The sequence below is a fragment of the Lissotriton helveticus genome, chromosome 9 (assembly GCF_964261635.1).
Source record: "Lissotriton helveticus chromosome 9, aLisHel1.1, whole genome shotgun sequence".
NCBI lineage: Eukaryota > Metazoa > Chordata > Amphibia > Caudata > Salamandridae > Lissotriton > Lissotriton helveticus.
The window spans coordinates 1,218,208,407-1,218,224,530 of record NC_136070.1 but is presented as its reverse complement, the minus strand read 5'-3'; the positions used below and the strand labels follow the sequence as shown (position 1 = coordinate 1,218,224,530).

At 50.8% G+C, this 16,124-nt stretch overlaps 1 protein-coding gene across 1 annotated transcript in view; it reads left to right on the top strand.

The window, feature by feature from the left end:
• PLXND1 (plexin D1) overlaps window positions 1-16,124 on the top strand; it is a 383,087-nt gene that overhangs the window by 76,868 nt on the left and 290,095 nt on the right. The window lies entirely within an intron of this gene.

Here is a 16,124-nt window from a genome sequence, read left to right as displayed (position 1 = left end):
TCCTGTAAAGTCGTGTTTAGTAAAGACAGCAATGGAATGTAGTATTGGTAGGGCTGCAGTGACATCCATCTTGAATTTTAACTCTTTGGCATCCGGACTGTGTAACAGAGGAAATTGTACTTATGAGAGACAGAATACACAGACTGCCACCCGGCCAGTAGGGGGAGCTCAAGAGAGAGGACTTTGTTGACTGTAGAACTTGTATGATCTGCCCAGATGGTTTTATGTACGAGTAAAACTGCCCCCTACATCATGTCAAAGGAAGAATCATGCCAAAGTAAAACTATTTGGTCGTTTTATATGTAGACTACATGTAGAGAAGAGGACAAAAGATTAATTTAATTTTTCGGTTTTATTGCTATCTAGAATTTAAGTAAGACCAATGCTTAATTTGAGCTGGTGGTTTCCATTGCTTGGCACCAGGACTTAATTGTCAACACCAGCGCTTGTGACCGTCTGCCACTAGGTGGCACTGTCTGACTAATTAAGAGATGACGACAATAACAGGTAATTAATAATTCAAAATACATTAAAAATGACTTGCCTGGGCGTGGCTTGGCGGGCGACGATGGCGGTCGCAGCCTTGTAGAGCTCCCGCTGGCCCGGACTTACTTTGCTCACTTATCCTGGCCCCCGAGCCCGCAGTGACCGCCTGGCAGGTGACATCGATCCAGGGGAGTGTCCTGCCGTCTCCGGTGTCTTGGTCCCGCGTCTTCACCCTCTCTGGGACCCTGTGGCGCCGACGGCGGTGTGCGGCCTGGCAGCTGGCCGTGAGCCGGGGACCTCGATTTTCGGGACGCCGAGTGGCGGTTGCGGACCTTGGCCTGGCCCTGCAGCGTCCTGACCCCCGAGCCCGCGGATGGGACTTGGCAGGTTGCATCGGTCCAGGAGGGGGTCCTGTCTTCTCCGGTGCGTTGCTCCTGAGCTCCCGTCCCTTCTGAGACCTTGGAACGCCGGCGGCGGAGTGCGGCCTGGTGACTGGCCGTGAGCCGGGGACATTGATTTTCAGGGCGCCAAGTGGTGGCTGCAGGGGGTGGCGTCGGCGGCGCGCACCTCGGCCCAGCATTGTGGGGTCGGCAGCCCGAGGATTGCGGGGGTGCCCTGCCTCCGCTGGTTTCCTTGACGACGCCTGTGGGCAGCACGGTGTGGTGGAGGCCTGTCCTGCCCCTGTGAAGCCGGGGCCTTGAGTTTCGCGGCGCCGGCTTGTATTGGCCTGCCAAGTCTCCCATTGAGGACCCGGAGCCGACGTCTTGACCCGGGGCCGGGGGCCTCCGGCGCCTCTCATAGTGGACTTGCCCCCGAAGCGCATCCCAGTCCGTGCACCTTGGGCGGACTCGTGTGGTGGTCGACGCCGAGACGGCCTGTCCCGCCTGGTTGGGGCCGGTCTCCGGATTTCGTGGCCTAGGGCCTGGGCTGGCCTCTTGGGACTCTCCTACCTCAGTTCTTATCAGGGGCCTGGGCCTCCAGCGCTAGTGGCGGTACCTGGGGGGTCCTGAGCCTTTTCGGAAGGGGTGCCGACCTTGCCCGGCGAGCGGTCCCGGCGAGCCCGTGCTGGGCCATGACCAGAACCGGAGGTGGCGGCCCGCCTAAGCATGGCCCTATCGATAAATTCACGGGGCCTAGTGGTGGCTCCGGGGCGGCCGGTGGCAGCGGTGGCCCTGGGCCGGACAATGCGGCGATCCTGGCGGCCATCACCCAATCCCGGGATGCGCTCGATGCCAAAATTGGAGCGGTGGGTGAAGATGTCGCGCTGTTGCGCCAGGATCTCCGGAATGCGGTGGGTCGGATCACCGAGGCCGAGTCCCGAATAACGGTGACCGAGATGGACGTCGGCGCCCTGAAGAAGCGGTTGGCGGAAGTGGAGGGAGTCCAGAAGACGTTGGCGGCCCGCGTGGAGGATGCCGAGGGGCGCGCACGGAGGAACAACCTCCGCTTTATTGGCTTTCCGGAGAGGTGTGAGAAAGACGACATGGAGGGGTTCTTGACCCGGTGGCTGGAGAGTTGGCTCCCAGAAGGGGTGCTGTCCGCGTGTTTCGTTATCGAGAGGGCGCATAGGGCCCTAACTCAGCGGCCCCCGGAGGGTGAGCGTCCCAGGTCTGTCATAGCCCGCCTGTTGAATTATCACGACCGTGACGTCATCCTGCGGGAGGCCAGGGCTAAAGGCTCGCTTACCTTTGAAAATTGTGCCATTATGATCTTTCCTGACTACACGAGGTTGGTGCAGAAGCAGAGACAATCCTTTGTGGCCGCCAAGGCCAAGTTGAGGGGCTTGCAGCTCCAATACTCTCTCCTATACCCGGCCCGTCTGCGAGTGGTACACCAGTCCAGAACACACTTCTTTGATTCGCCTGAGGAGGTTTTCCGCTGGACCGACGAGACGGTGCAGCTCCGGCCGCATCCCCAGCCGGGCCTGAATCCGGGCGGGTCCCAGAGGTCATCGCCGGAGCGGTCGAACCACCGGGGCCGGAGGGGTCGTCATCGGAGGTCCCGGTCACGGAGGCGGGCGGCCTCTGCTGGTGCATCGCAGGAGAGTGGTGCGAGGGACTCGGAACGCTCTGATGCCGACAGTTGAACACTGGTGGGACTGGACCTTGTTGCTGAGTCCTGAGTTGCCCTTCGTAGGCTGGTGAGACTGTTCTTTTTTGACTTTCCTATGCCAGTCTGTTCCTGGTTCCTGACTCCTGTTGATTTTAGCGGGAGCTTGGTAGGGCTCGGGAGGCACCATTTGGGGGCCTCTGACCCTCACGGTTGTGAGTGTAGTGGGGGGGGTGGTGTGTGTGTGTTGATTGGGGTGTTGGGATCCATTGGTATGGCGGGCCCTGGGTTCTCTGTTCTGGATCCGGGACTTTCCATGCCGCGACAGATGCTTCAATGTTCTCTGAAGTATTGGGGCGGGGGGAGCGGGGCGTGGGGGGATGTTTTTTGGTTGCTGATAGTTGGGGGGGCCTGGGTCTGGGGGGGGTTGCTGAGTTTTGGGATGGGTAGGGGGGGACCACACGTGCCTATGATCGTTGCTTATGTTGTTTTGTGGGGTGCGCCGGGGTGGTGTGGAGGGCCGAGTGCTGGTCCCGGTATTGACTATGGCTGATGCCGTGACTGTGTCTTCTTCTAAGGTCCTGCGTGTTGTGACGTGGAATGTGAGAGGAATATTGGATAAAATCAAGCGTGGGGCTGTGCTACGATGGGGGAAGAGGGAGATGATAGATGTGCTGCTGCTTCAGGAGACCCACATGCTGGGCTCCAAGGCCCTAAGCCTCCAGAGATATGGGTTTCAACAGGTATACCATGCCGGTTTTGCAAGGGGCTCGCGGGGGGTGGCTATCCTGGTGCACCGCAGAGTGGCTTATGTGCATGAGAAGCAATGGATAGACCCTCAGGGCCGCTTTGTTTTTATCAAGGGCCAGCTGGGCTCTGAACAGGTGGTGTTTGGTAGCGTGTACGCCCCCCCCCCTCTCCAATGGGCCCTGTCTGAGCGGCTGTTCGCACTGTGGGATGAGATTCCGGATGTGCTGACCATGGTGGGAGGTGACTGGAATGAGGTTATGGATGTGGGCCTGGATCGTCGGAGGCGGGCGCCGGCTGTGGTAGATCCCTCCCCCGCTGCAGCTCCCACCAGATTGAGCGCGACTGCGAGTGGCCTGGGATGGGTTGATGTGTGGCGCCACTTTCATCCCACTGAGCGTGAGTTCACATTTGTGTCAGCGGTGCATGGGTCCTTTTCAAGGCTGGACTATCTGTTTGTGCCGGGTGCCTGTCTGAGTCGCGTCAGGGATGCGGTGATACTCCCCAGGGGCCTGTCTGATCACTCCCCGGTCCTGGCGACTATGACCCTCCCTTCCCGACGACAGCCGTTTAGATGGCGGATGTCGTCTTGGCAGCTGCAAAAGCCCGAATATGTACATCACCTGCGCGTGGCGATTGATCTTTATTGGCGTGAGAATCTTGTGGGTGATGTGGATGCAATGGTGGTGTGGGAGGCGCTGAAACCCACGGTACGGGGTATTGATATTGCATGGTGTGTGGCTGCTAGGCGGAAACATCAGGAAGCCATTGTGACCGCTGCCGCCCGTGTGGAGGAGTTGGAACGGCGTGGTGGTCTTGGGGGCGACGACGATGTGGTGCGGCGGCTCCTACAGGCCCAACAATCGTATGCCTCCGTCTTACACGATGAAGCCCGGCAGGCGTGGCTCGCCACACGCAGCAGGGTATACCAGTGGGGCGACAAATCCTGCACTATGCTGCACAGGTTGTGCCAGGCGACTTTCCAGCCTCTTGTGTTGCCGGGCCTTACGGCTGAGGACGGCTCAGTGATGACTGACCCGGCCCTGTTGGCGGCCAGCTTTGCCCGCTATTATGCGACGCAGTACGCCCCTTGTGACCAATTGGAGGAGGCTGGGATCTCCGCTTATCTTGACGACCTGCTACCGCGGGCCGTTCCTGATGAGACCAGGACCGCCCTGGACGCCCCGCTCACGGCTGAGGAACTCGGGGAGGCCTTAGGTCAACTGAATGCCGGGAAGGCGCCCGGCCCGAGTGGCTACCCGTGTGAATTCTATAAACAGTTTCACGTCCAGCTGGGGCCCCACTATCGGCGTGCCCTGGAGGCGGCGCGGGTGCAGGGGGAGATGCCGCCGGACTGGCGCCATGCCGAGATCGTGGTCTTTTTGAAACCGGGCAGGGAGCCGGACAGGCACGACTCCTACCGGCCTATTTCCTTGTTAAATATCGAGGCTAAGATCCTTGCTAAGGCCTTGGCGAACCGCCTGCTACCCCACATCTCTGACCTGGTCCATCCGGACCAGGCTGGCTTCATGCCTGGGAGGGCTACCCGACACAACATCCGACGGGCACAGGCGGCTGTGGATGCTGTGGGGGCTAGCGATGAACAGGCGGCACTTTTCTTGGCGGATATGGACAGGGCCTTTGATTCCGTGAATTGGGTTTACTTGTTTGCCCTCCTGGCCCGCCTCAACCTGGGGCCGGTTTTCTTGTCGTACGTCCGTCTCCTCTATACTAACGTGACGGCCTCGGTCCGTGTGGCTGGTGCTACCTCTGGGCGTTTCCGTATAAGACGTGGCACTCGGCAGGGCTGCCCCCTGTCCCCGTATCTATTTGCCCTTGCCATGGAGCCCCTGGCGTCGCGGGTACGAGTGGATGCCCAATTGTGTGGCTTTGTCTGGAATGGGGGCCTGACGGACAGAATTGCGCTGTATGCGGATGATGTCCTCTTCTTTCTTACCGACCTGCAACGCTCGGGCCCCCGGGTCCTGGAGATTATGCGGGCATTTGGCGAGGCGTCGGGCCTCCATCTCAACCTCAATAAATCGACCCTGTGGGTGCTGGGCGGCGGAGTGGTGGCCGACCCCTGGGCAGCGGAGTTGCGGGTGGCGACGGGAGGCCTAAAGTACTTGGGCGTTTTTCTATCGGAGTCGCGGGCTATGGCCTGGGCGCGTGGAGTCCTGCCGGTGTGGGAACGAATACAGGCTGATGTCAAAACTTGGTCCAGGATGCCGCTCACTATCTTTGGTAGATCGGCCATCTTCAAGATGGTGGCGCTTCCGCGTCTACTATACCAGCTCCAGAATTTCCCATACCCTATCGGCCTGGAGTGGTTCCGTCAGGTTAACTCTGTGTTGGGTCGTTTCCTGTGGGATGGGGGTGCGGCTAGAGTAGCACTGAAGACGTGTTTTCTGTCCACATACTGTGGCGGCCTGGCCACCCCGGACCTCCTCTCCTACTACCAGGCTTCCCAGCTACTTGTACTTAATGAGTGGTGGTATGGAGATAGAAGTGATCCGGCATACGCCCTGGAACGGTCACTCATGGGTGACCATACGCTCCACACCATTCTGTATTCGGCTCGCCTGCGTCGCGGGTTACCATCGGTCACAAGGGTGGTCTTTGCCGTATGGCGACAATCCTTGCGTCGCATGGGGTGGTGGGGCAAGTTGACGGCCGAGACGCCGCTTTGGCATAATGGTCTGCTCCCTGAGCTGGCGGCTCTGGCTGGCTTTGAGGGTTGGGAGGCCATAGGGGTTGCACAACTGGGACAGGTCATGTCTGGCACTACTCTCAAATCCTTCGAGGAGCTCCGCACGGAATTCCAGATGCCTCAATCCCAATTCTTCCGTTACCTTCAGCTGCGCCATGCCCTCGCCCCGAGCGTCGCCGGTCTCGACTCCCTGCCAGAGTTTAGCCCGATCGAGGCCAAGTTGTTTATGGGAGACTTGGGAGACAGGAAGGTCTCCAAGATATACCAGACACTTGTTGTCCACTGCTCCTCCACCCTGCACTCCCTTCGGGAGGCATGGGAGGTGGACGTGGGTCCCCTTGATGACGACGACTGGAGGGAGGCGCTGGAGTCCCCACGTGGAACTGCCATTGCTATCCGGCTCCGGCTTATTCAGTTCAGGTACCTACACCGGGTATACTATACACGTGAACGTTTGTGGAAAGCTGGTTTGATTGCATCCCCGGAATGCTTGCGCTGTGGTGCGGTGCCTGGGTCCTTACTGCATACTGTGTGGGCGTGTGGCCGGCTGACTGGGTTCTGGAGGGGTGTGTGGAGCTGCCTGGCTGAGGTGCTGGGCTGGGACCTTCCTCGTACCCACCGGTTGGGCCTGTTGCACATCATGGAAGGCATTGGGGGTAACGTATATAAGCGCCATTTACTGCTCTTGGGGCTGGTTGTGGCCAAGCGAGACCTGGCCCGGGCATGGAAAGCGGTGAGGGCCCCCCCCCTTTCTGCTTGGAAGGCGGGCTGGATTACTTCATGGGGCTGGAGAGACCGGTCTTTGAAGCAAGGGGCTGTCCCCACAAGCACTTCAAAATTTGGAAGCGTTGGGCTGACTATCGTGGTCTGTTCCTGGACCCCCCCAGTGGAGCGTGAGGAGGACATTTGTTCACAGTGACACTGTTGGCCCGAAGTACCGCTGCCCTGGTGGCGCTGCACCTACTTGCTTTTCTGTATTGCTTTCTGTGCACGTGTGGTGGGGGGGTGGGGGGTGTTCGGGGCGGGGGGGTGGTGTTGTGGGCTAGGGTGGGTCACTGGGGTGCTTCTATACTGAGCATATTTCTGAGTCTACTCTCGCATTTGCTACCTGTGTAATTGCTGTTTTGATGCTGTCGTGGTGTTCTTCGGTTGTGGAGATACCACGTTCTTAATGCTCATTTGCTCAATAAAATTGGTTGTGAAAAAAAAAAAAATGACTTGCCTGCCGCCCAAGCCATTCCTATAGCTTTGGAGGCCTGAAATAGACTGAATTGTCACACTTGTAGAGGAGTGTGATGGTTGGTAGTTGTGTTGTTACTATCACTTGCAGCATGGCTGGGGCAATATGGGGTGCAAACAGCAGTGGCCTATGACTCTTTTTTACATTTTTTTGTTGCAAATTAAACACTCAGTAAGACCTTGTTGTACTATACTTTCCTGGTGGTGGAAGTCTAGAGTGACCATTTCACAAACATAGAAGTAGGACTACAGATTTACATCCATCGAGGAGCTGAGAATGACTTAATTGACAGCTCCTGCATAAAGAGTGAAGCACATAAATCGAGGCGCAAAGGCTAATTAAATGTTCTTTTGCACACATCATCATCTGAAGTTAATTAAATTGCTTTCTTGTACGAATACTGATTAACCATGCACTGGATGAAATGAAAACGTGCCTCTCTCTACATTTAATTGATGCTCTTTGAAAACCAGCACATGTGCTAATTTTTCTGAAATTTGCTGAAACAGATGGTAAAACTCGGGAATTTCTCAGCAAATCACACATGCCTGGTCACCCAATGAGAGTCATTCATGCTCCCATGTCCAAGAAACCGAACCAATGAGAAGCAGGATAAAGAGCAAAGGCTTCCCAGAAGTTGGCCGCCCATCTGACTGCATCAGAAGGCGACCACAGGTGTGTCTTTAGGGAGAGGTGACATTAGACACCTGACTAGCTGAACCAAAAAGACAACCTACATTTAGGATGGTCAAAGCAGAGGACGGGGGCTTCTGCGGATGTATGAGGTTCACAGGGGCTGTTTATCACCACTATAAGATTGCTTAACTTCTTTGTGCAGCCATTCCATACTCTTCTGTGTCATCCTAACCTGAGATTCTTTTACAGTGTCACTCTGATCTATGTTATGTTATGACGTTTTGTATAGCGCACTAATCACCCGTGAGGGTATCCAGGCACTTGAGCAGGTGTGTAGGTGTGAGGTACCCGTGTCATTGCTGGAAGAGCCAGGTCTTCAGCCTCTTGCGGGACTCAAAAAGTGAGGGGGAGGCTCCAATGACCTTCAGAAAGGTCAAACATTCACAGACAGTGCCAGGATCTTCACTACTTCACTCAAAATAGCCAAAGCTGTTCAGCTGAGGTACAATGTGCTTAGAGTTGCTGCCCGCTGTGTACCTGTTTGTGTCAAGTACAGCACTTAAGAGCCTTTTTCAAGTACCTACATTGATTTAATTCAACCCAATAATAATTAAAATCACATTTATCTAGGGAATCCTGCTGAAACTGATTGCTTTTCCATCAGCATAATTGGTTTATAGTGAGCTGTTATGAATCCTGCCAGCAGACACTGACTACAAGAACAATAAACAATTCCCACAATTTTCAATTTCATAATGCAAACTCTTCCTGTCCAGTTTCCTCTTCAGAGCTCTAACCGCCACCAGACAACCAACAGGTCTTCTGGATTTTTGCAGCGACAATGCACTGGGTACCACCTGCTGCACAAGTTCATTGTGTACGTTCCAAGGATTGTGTCTGTGTTCACCTTTTCTGATTATGGACCTACAATATAGGGTGGAGGCTCTCCAAATAAATCTCATGTGAGGTATTGAGAAGGGTATGATTTCCTACCCGATTGCTATCCCAGGGTGACCGTGTCCAACGAGATACCCCGTCTCTTCACATATCAGTTCTGGTCACTGGTTTTCTCATATGTCCAGGGTTTGAGATGGTGTTTGTCATAGTGGGATCAACTTAACCAAAGGTGCATATTTACAAAGCTCTGGTGCAGCCGTAACTGTCATGACTGCTCTCTCGATGAATTACCTAACGCCTAGTCTCTGTCAACTCCCCATGACACAATTTCTACTTGTTTGTATTTTTAAGTTGAAACTGTTCCATGCTTTGTAACATGTTCTTTATGGAAAATATTCCAGCAAAAGCACTAAACACATAAAGTAAAATTAAATAAAATAAAAATGATGGCATCCTGCCCCAAGGGATTTTGGAATGTATACACCTCTGGCCCACAAAATGTTGTAGTGCGTGAAATGCAACACTACCAGGGTACAAGAGGGTGGATAGCAAGGGTGATCCAAGGAGCAGAGCATCAGTTATGGTAGATTGAAAAAGATGAACATTCGACTTGTAATCTGGTTGGTAAAGAGATGAAGGACTAGATATGTGTCGATTGTTTGATGAGGACATTTTTTATCCTATTTTGGGTTCAAGGGCTATAATAACACACTTGACATGGGGTCAGGCTTGAGATATGGAGGCAGGTGTATTTAGTGACTTAGCTCTCTATAGAACGGCCCACGGCATTCTTCTTGGAACTTACATTTTATTAGCACCCTGAGAGACTGCTGAGATTGGCTCAGCCAATCAAAATCCTTACATCTGCCCACAAACACTACTGTTGTCTGCCTGCATTATTAGGTCAGTAGCATGGACGTGAAGCAGACAGACTAGGGGCCAGATGTAGGTAGCCCTTTACCGGTCGGAATCGGCCGGAAATACTGATTTTCGGCCGTTTCCGACCGGTAAAGGGCAATGGAGATGTAGGGGCACAAAAAACGGACATTTTCGGTAATTTTACCGAATCGGTAAAATTACCATTCGGTAAAAATACCGAAAATGTATTTCGTGATGTAGGTAGCACTTCTAACAGTGCTACAGGGCCTTTAGAATTCGGTATTTACCATGTAATACAATTGCATGGTAAATAACGAATTCTTGTGTACATGCACATCTGTGCATGTACACCTGTGCCATGTGGCACACAGACATGCCCTAAGGGCATGTATGTGTGCAACATGGCGCAAACGCCAGTTACAGGGGTGCAACAGGGTGTCAAAGTGACACCCTGTCCCCCTTAGCAATTCGGTATTTTTACCGATTCGGTGAAATACCGAATCAGTATTTGCTATTGAATCCTATGGGCTTCAAGGCCGGTTCGGTAAAAAATACTGAATTTTTACCTACATCTCATTTACCGATTCAGAAATACCGAATCGGTAAAATTCGGTATTTATGAATCGGTAAATGAGATTTACCTACATCTGGCCCTAAGTGCGTGATTATTTGGCTGCGTTGGGAGAGTTTAGGGCCACAGGTGTTTATAACCTTATTGCCAACATGTTGTCAGGCATTATTTTTTAATTGCCTTTCCCTTCATTATGCACCCTCACCATCAGCTCAGGGCCACAAGTGTCGGAAAGGTAACTAACGGCAGTTAATGCCCTCTATACAAGGCGTTAACAACTGTTAACATCCCGTAGAGGACAAATGCTTATTTGTATAGGTTAAAAGTCATATTTCCGTGTTTACGTAATAATTCACTAGAGTTTCATTCAATCTTCAATAAACATCAACACTAGCCCTCAAACCACCCAGAGTTTGTCTCGACTACTGAATCACAGCTACTCTACCACGAAACCTAAACCACTTTAATTTAGCTTCTCGCTTATTAGTAGACACCGAATCACTATCTACCAGGATCAGGGAAACAATCTGACACATGCAATAAAAAATCTGTAAAATTATCCAAGCAAAAGCACGGAAGGGGTCGTCTTGTGCCGCAGCGCCTCGAAGAGGCCTCGAGATGCGTGAGGAAGCCTGTGTGCCCCCAGATGATGCAAGGTGCCCTTGGCTTCCTTCATAGCAGCTTCAGGACTTCCCAGGGTCTATAGAAAGACCCAGAGCCAGGGATTAAAACTATCTCACATTTGTCTGAGTCCTCCCCTGACCTCTGGAGCTCTGGCTACTCTTGGTATGAGGCTTAGGGGATGATTTGGGGACTGCAGGTCAGAGTGCAGTTTTTATTTTTGAGCTGGAAGGCAATGACTGTGACTTTACACTTTCTGGAATTTATATGACTTCTGCATCTGCAGTGAAAGCAGCTGTGTGGGCTCAGGAGGACCCTCCAGCTTCCCTTGGACTTAGCCCTTGATCCTGTGCTGCTGGGTGCTGTAAATCCAGTCTGTACAGGATCAACCCATGGGGTCCGGGATGGATGACATGGAATAGTTGAACACACTGTGCGAAGTCACCCGAAGGCAGCAGAGAAAACATCTGCAGTGGTGCACCCAGAAAGCAGGCGCGTCCGGCACAGGTAAGAGCGGTGGGGATGGGCGGGGGCGAGTCCACAGGCGATGGGATAGGGAAAATTAAACAAAAAATAAATAAAACCACTTACCTTGCGCATGCTGCATCATTAAGTGGTTGTATAATTTTTTTTAATTTAATTTGACCAATCCCATTGTCTGTCAAATCCTCCCCCAATCACCCCGCCATGCCTCACCACTTTTACCTGAACGGGCCGCGCCTCCCAGAAAGATGTTGTTGTATTTGGAAAACATCCTGATGGCTTTGACTGTGGGGATCGAGTCCACGTTAACACTACCAGCATTCCCTCTTTTCAATAGGGTCACCATGAATGGATCAAACCCCATGTTGCAAAGCTTTGCTTTTTCAGCGAGAAGAGAATCAACACCTATGCTCCAAACTCCATTTATTTCAGTAGATCAGTACAAATCTAAAAACATCCCATCACCAAGAAGACATCCAACACATATGTTGCCAAGCTGCCTTCTTTTAAGTGGATTGTTCGATAAACATTGGTGGTTCACTTAGGTCGAACAGTCTCATAAGTGTTAAAGACACCTCTGGTCTTAAGCAAATTTAAAGACTAAACATTACATAGTACACCGAAGGTACGTATAAAAGCAGGACACATCATAGCGCTGTAATGCAATTAATTTATTCATTGCATATTATTGAGACTTTTTTGTACATCAAGATCTAGTGCTCACAGATAAGTAAAAGAAACCTGCAGTGATAAGTGAAATCGCAAAAACATGCATCAGCTCAAAACAACAAGATGCTAGACTCCTTTTGGCATTTTAATATAATAAAGAAGGAGTCAAGTTTATCTGTGGTGGACGACGTTTCGATCTCTAAGGAGTTGAGATCATCATCAGGACAAGGTGTGTGACCACCTAGTATCTGGTGGGCGAAATAGTGAGTTACTCAATAGTTATGTTCATACTGAATAGAGGAGAGAACAAAGAACACACAGGGGGGCAGTCACTTGATGTTTGAAAGCACTTAGGGGCATATTATCAAGCATGGCGTTATAATTATCACCGCTTTAGCGGCGGAAAACTTCCGCTAAAGCGGCGATATTGGGCTTGATAATATGGCGTACGGAATTACCATAGAAGCCCATGTTCACACCAGAACATGGGCTTCTATGGGAATTCACAAGGGCAAATTATCAAGCCCATTATCACCGATTTAGCGGCGATAATTATAATGCCGTTCCTTGATAATATGCCCCTTAGTTACTTCAGGAAAATGAGAGGACAGTTGACAATCAATGAACAGGAAGGGTGGGAGCAGAGAGCCTCACAGCATGTTATTGAGGGGCCAGTAGCGTCGTCTCTGTGAGGATCCGAAGTAGAGAGGAGTAGGCAAGAGATGCCTATCTATTACCGCTGCCAGGCTGGGTTAGCGAGCCACAGACTTGGTAGCGTAAATTAATACATTCTCATCATCTGAATCAATGGAGACGCCGAGAGCGAGCTCCGGGGTCTGTGGTTGAAATCAAGGGCGCTCTGTTCCAACACCAATCACCAAGACAAGACCCAACATCCAAACAAAGCAGCCATCACCAAGAAGACAGATGACACCCGTACAAAGCAGCCATCCCCAAGAAGAGAGTTGACACCCATACAAAATACCCACCACCAAGAAGAGATCCAACACCCGTACAAACCACCCATCAACAAGAAGAGATCCAACTACCCATACAAAGCACCTATCACCAAGACGAGATCCAACACACGTACAAATCACCAATCACCATGAAGTGACCCATCAGCCATACAAAGCACCCACCACCAAGAAAGATCAAGCTCCCATACAAAGCACCCATCACCAAGAAGAAGTCCAGGACCCAAACATCCATCACCAAGGAGAGCTCTAACACCCATACAAACCACCCATCACCAAGAAGAATCCAAGATCCATACATCCATCACAGAGGAGAGATTGAACACCTGTCCAAAACATCCATCACCAAAAAGAGATCCAACACTGGTACAAAACACCCATCAACAAGAAGAGACTCAACACCCATACAAAACACCCATCACCAAGAAGAGATACAAAACGCATACAAACCACCCATCACCATGGAGGGATCCATCAGCCATACAAAGCACCCACCACCAAGAAAGATCACACTCCCATACAAAGCACCCATCACCAAGAAGAGGTCCATGACCCAAACATTCATCACCAAAGAGAGATCTAACACCCATACAAAGCACCCATCACCAAGAAGAGGTCTAGGATCCAAACATACATCGCCAAAGATAGATCTAACACCCATTCAAACCACCCATCCCCAAGAAGAATCCAAGATCCATACATACATCACCAAGGAGAGATTGAACACCTGTCCAAAACATCCATCACCAAAAAGAGATCCAACACCGGTACAAAAGAACCATCACCAAGAAGAGATCCAACACTGGTACAAAGCTCCCATTGCCAAGAAGAGAACCAAAACCTGTACAAATCAACCTTCACCAAGGAGAGATCCAGCAGCCGTAAAAAACACCTATCCCCAAAAAGTGATCCAACACACTTGCAAAACACCACTCACCAAGGAGAGATCCATTTTCCAAACAAAGCACCCAGACAAAGCACCCATCACCAAGGAGAGATCCGCAGCCGTACAAAGGACCCATCACCAACATCCACACTTCTAAGATTCATCCACTTAAGGGACACCATTAGGAAATGATCTAATACACATCACTAATAAGCTGTTCTCAGTTCAGTGCAAGCATCAAAAATAGATCCAACACCCAAGTGGGGATCCATCACTCATGCCTCTATGTCTTATTCATTTCCCTGGAATCACTGTGACAGAATCAAATCCCATCACAAAGAAGAGATCCAACACATGGACTACCAAGCTTCCTTCTTTTTAGTGTCATCATGAAGAGGAGATCAAACATCCGCACTGCCAGGCTTCCTTATTTGTAATGGCATCATGAAGAAGAGAGCTAACATCCGCACTGCCAAGCTTCCTTCTTTTTATTGGCATCATGAAGAAGAGAGCTAACATCCGCACTGCCAGGCTTCCTTATTTGTAATGGCATCATGAAGAAGAGAGCTAACATCCGCACTGCCAAGCTTCCTTCTTTTTATTGGCATCATGAGAAGAGAGCTAACATCCGCACTGCCAAGCTTCCTTCTTTTTATTGGCATCATGAGAAGAGAGCTAACATCCGCACTGCCAAGCTTCCTTCTTTTTATTGGCATCATGAAGAATAGATCTAACATCCGCACTGCCAAGCTTCCTTCTTTTTATTGGCATCATGAAGAAGAGAGCTAACATCCGCACTGCCAGGCTTCCTTCTTTTTATTGGCATCATGAAGAAGAGAGCTAACATCCGCACTGCCAAGCTTCCTTCTTTTTATTGGCATCATGAAGAAGAGAGCTAACATCCGCACTGCCAAGCTTCCTTCTTTTTATTGGCATCATGAAGAAGAGAGCTAACATCCGCACTGCCAAGCTTCCTTCTTTTTATTGGCATCATGAAGAAGAGAGCTAACATCCGCACTGCCAGGCTTCCTTATTTGTAATCATTAACAAACACAGGGGCTGCCCGACAACCCTAAATCAGCACTGCCAAGCTTCCTTATTTGTAATGGCATCATGAAGAAGAGATCTAACATCCACACTGCCAAGCTTCCTTCTTTTTACTGGCATCATGAAGAAGAGATATAACATCCATACTGCCAAGCTTCCTTCTTTTTACTAGGCCTGGGCGGTAAATTCCGTTTTGCTCACAGAATTTAGGTAATTTTGCATTCCGCGGAGAATGCGGAATTGCCAAAAATTCCAGGATTCGTAGCTTCGCGAAATTTGTTGCTTGTTCGCGCTTTCAAAATGTGTGTTTGCGAGATATTTTGCACCGAGCATGCAAACAGCATTCGCAAACAGACAAAAAGCATCGCGAACGGGTGGAACAAGCAATTCTCCATGTTCGCGGAACACTGCGTGCTTGTGGAGATTTTTTACTGTTACGCTGAGCTTTGCGTAGCGCGACTACGCAAATTCCGCCCACCCCTACTTTTTAATGGCACCGCGAAGAAGAGATCTAAATCCGCACTGCCAAGCTTCCTTCTTTTTACTGGCATCATGAATAAGAGATCTAACATCCGCACTGCCAAGCTCGCACTTCCAAACGTCTACATTGCACAGCGATTCGAGAAACAAATTTAACCTCCATCCCCGAGAAGACATGTATCCCTCATGCTGCCAGGCTGTGTTTATTTTGTATTAGAACCTTGCTCCACTCTAACCCCACCATACCACAGGGAAACCACAAAGACTAAGCACATGAATACTGAATACACTTTTTAGGAAAACCACCAAGCCTGACAACCCCTATGGGCTCTACCGAAGAGAAACCACAACGACTGACCACATAACCCACAGAACAGACGTACATGTGTATTTGGGAAGCTCAGAAGCCCGGGCACACAAGAGATCTACTAATGTTAGTAAATTCACACCCTGAAGACGGCACTCTGCGCCCTCTTGGTACCCAAGAGTCTTATGACTGGCAGATATGAGCTTCATCCTGAAACAAGCATTTACAATGCAATGGTTTCGCCTTTGGAAAAGTTAGAGCTATTGGCATTGTAAATGACAAAATGTGTATTTATGTGTTGGTTTTGAAAACAGATAAATAAATGGCATTGTCATTTACATTGCCATTAGCTTAATCTCTGCAGTCACTCTGCACTCCCTAGCACTCTGCACTCCCTAGCACTCTGCACTCCCTAGCACTCCCTAGTCACTCTGCACTC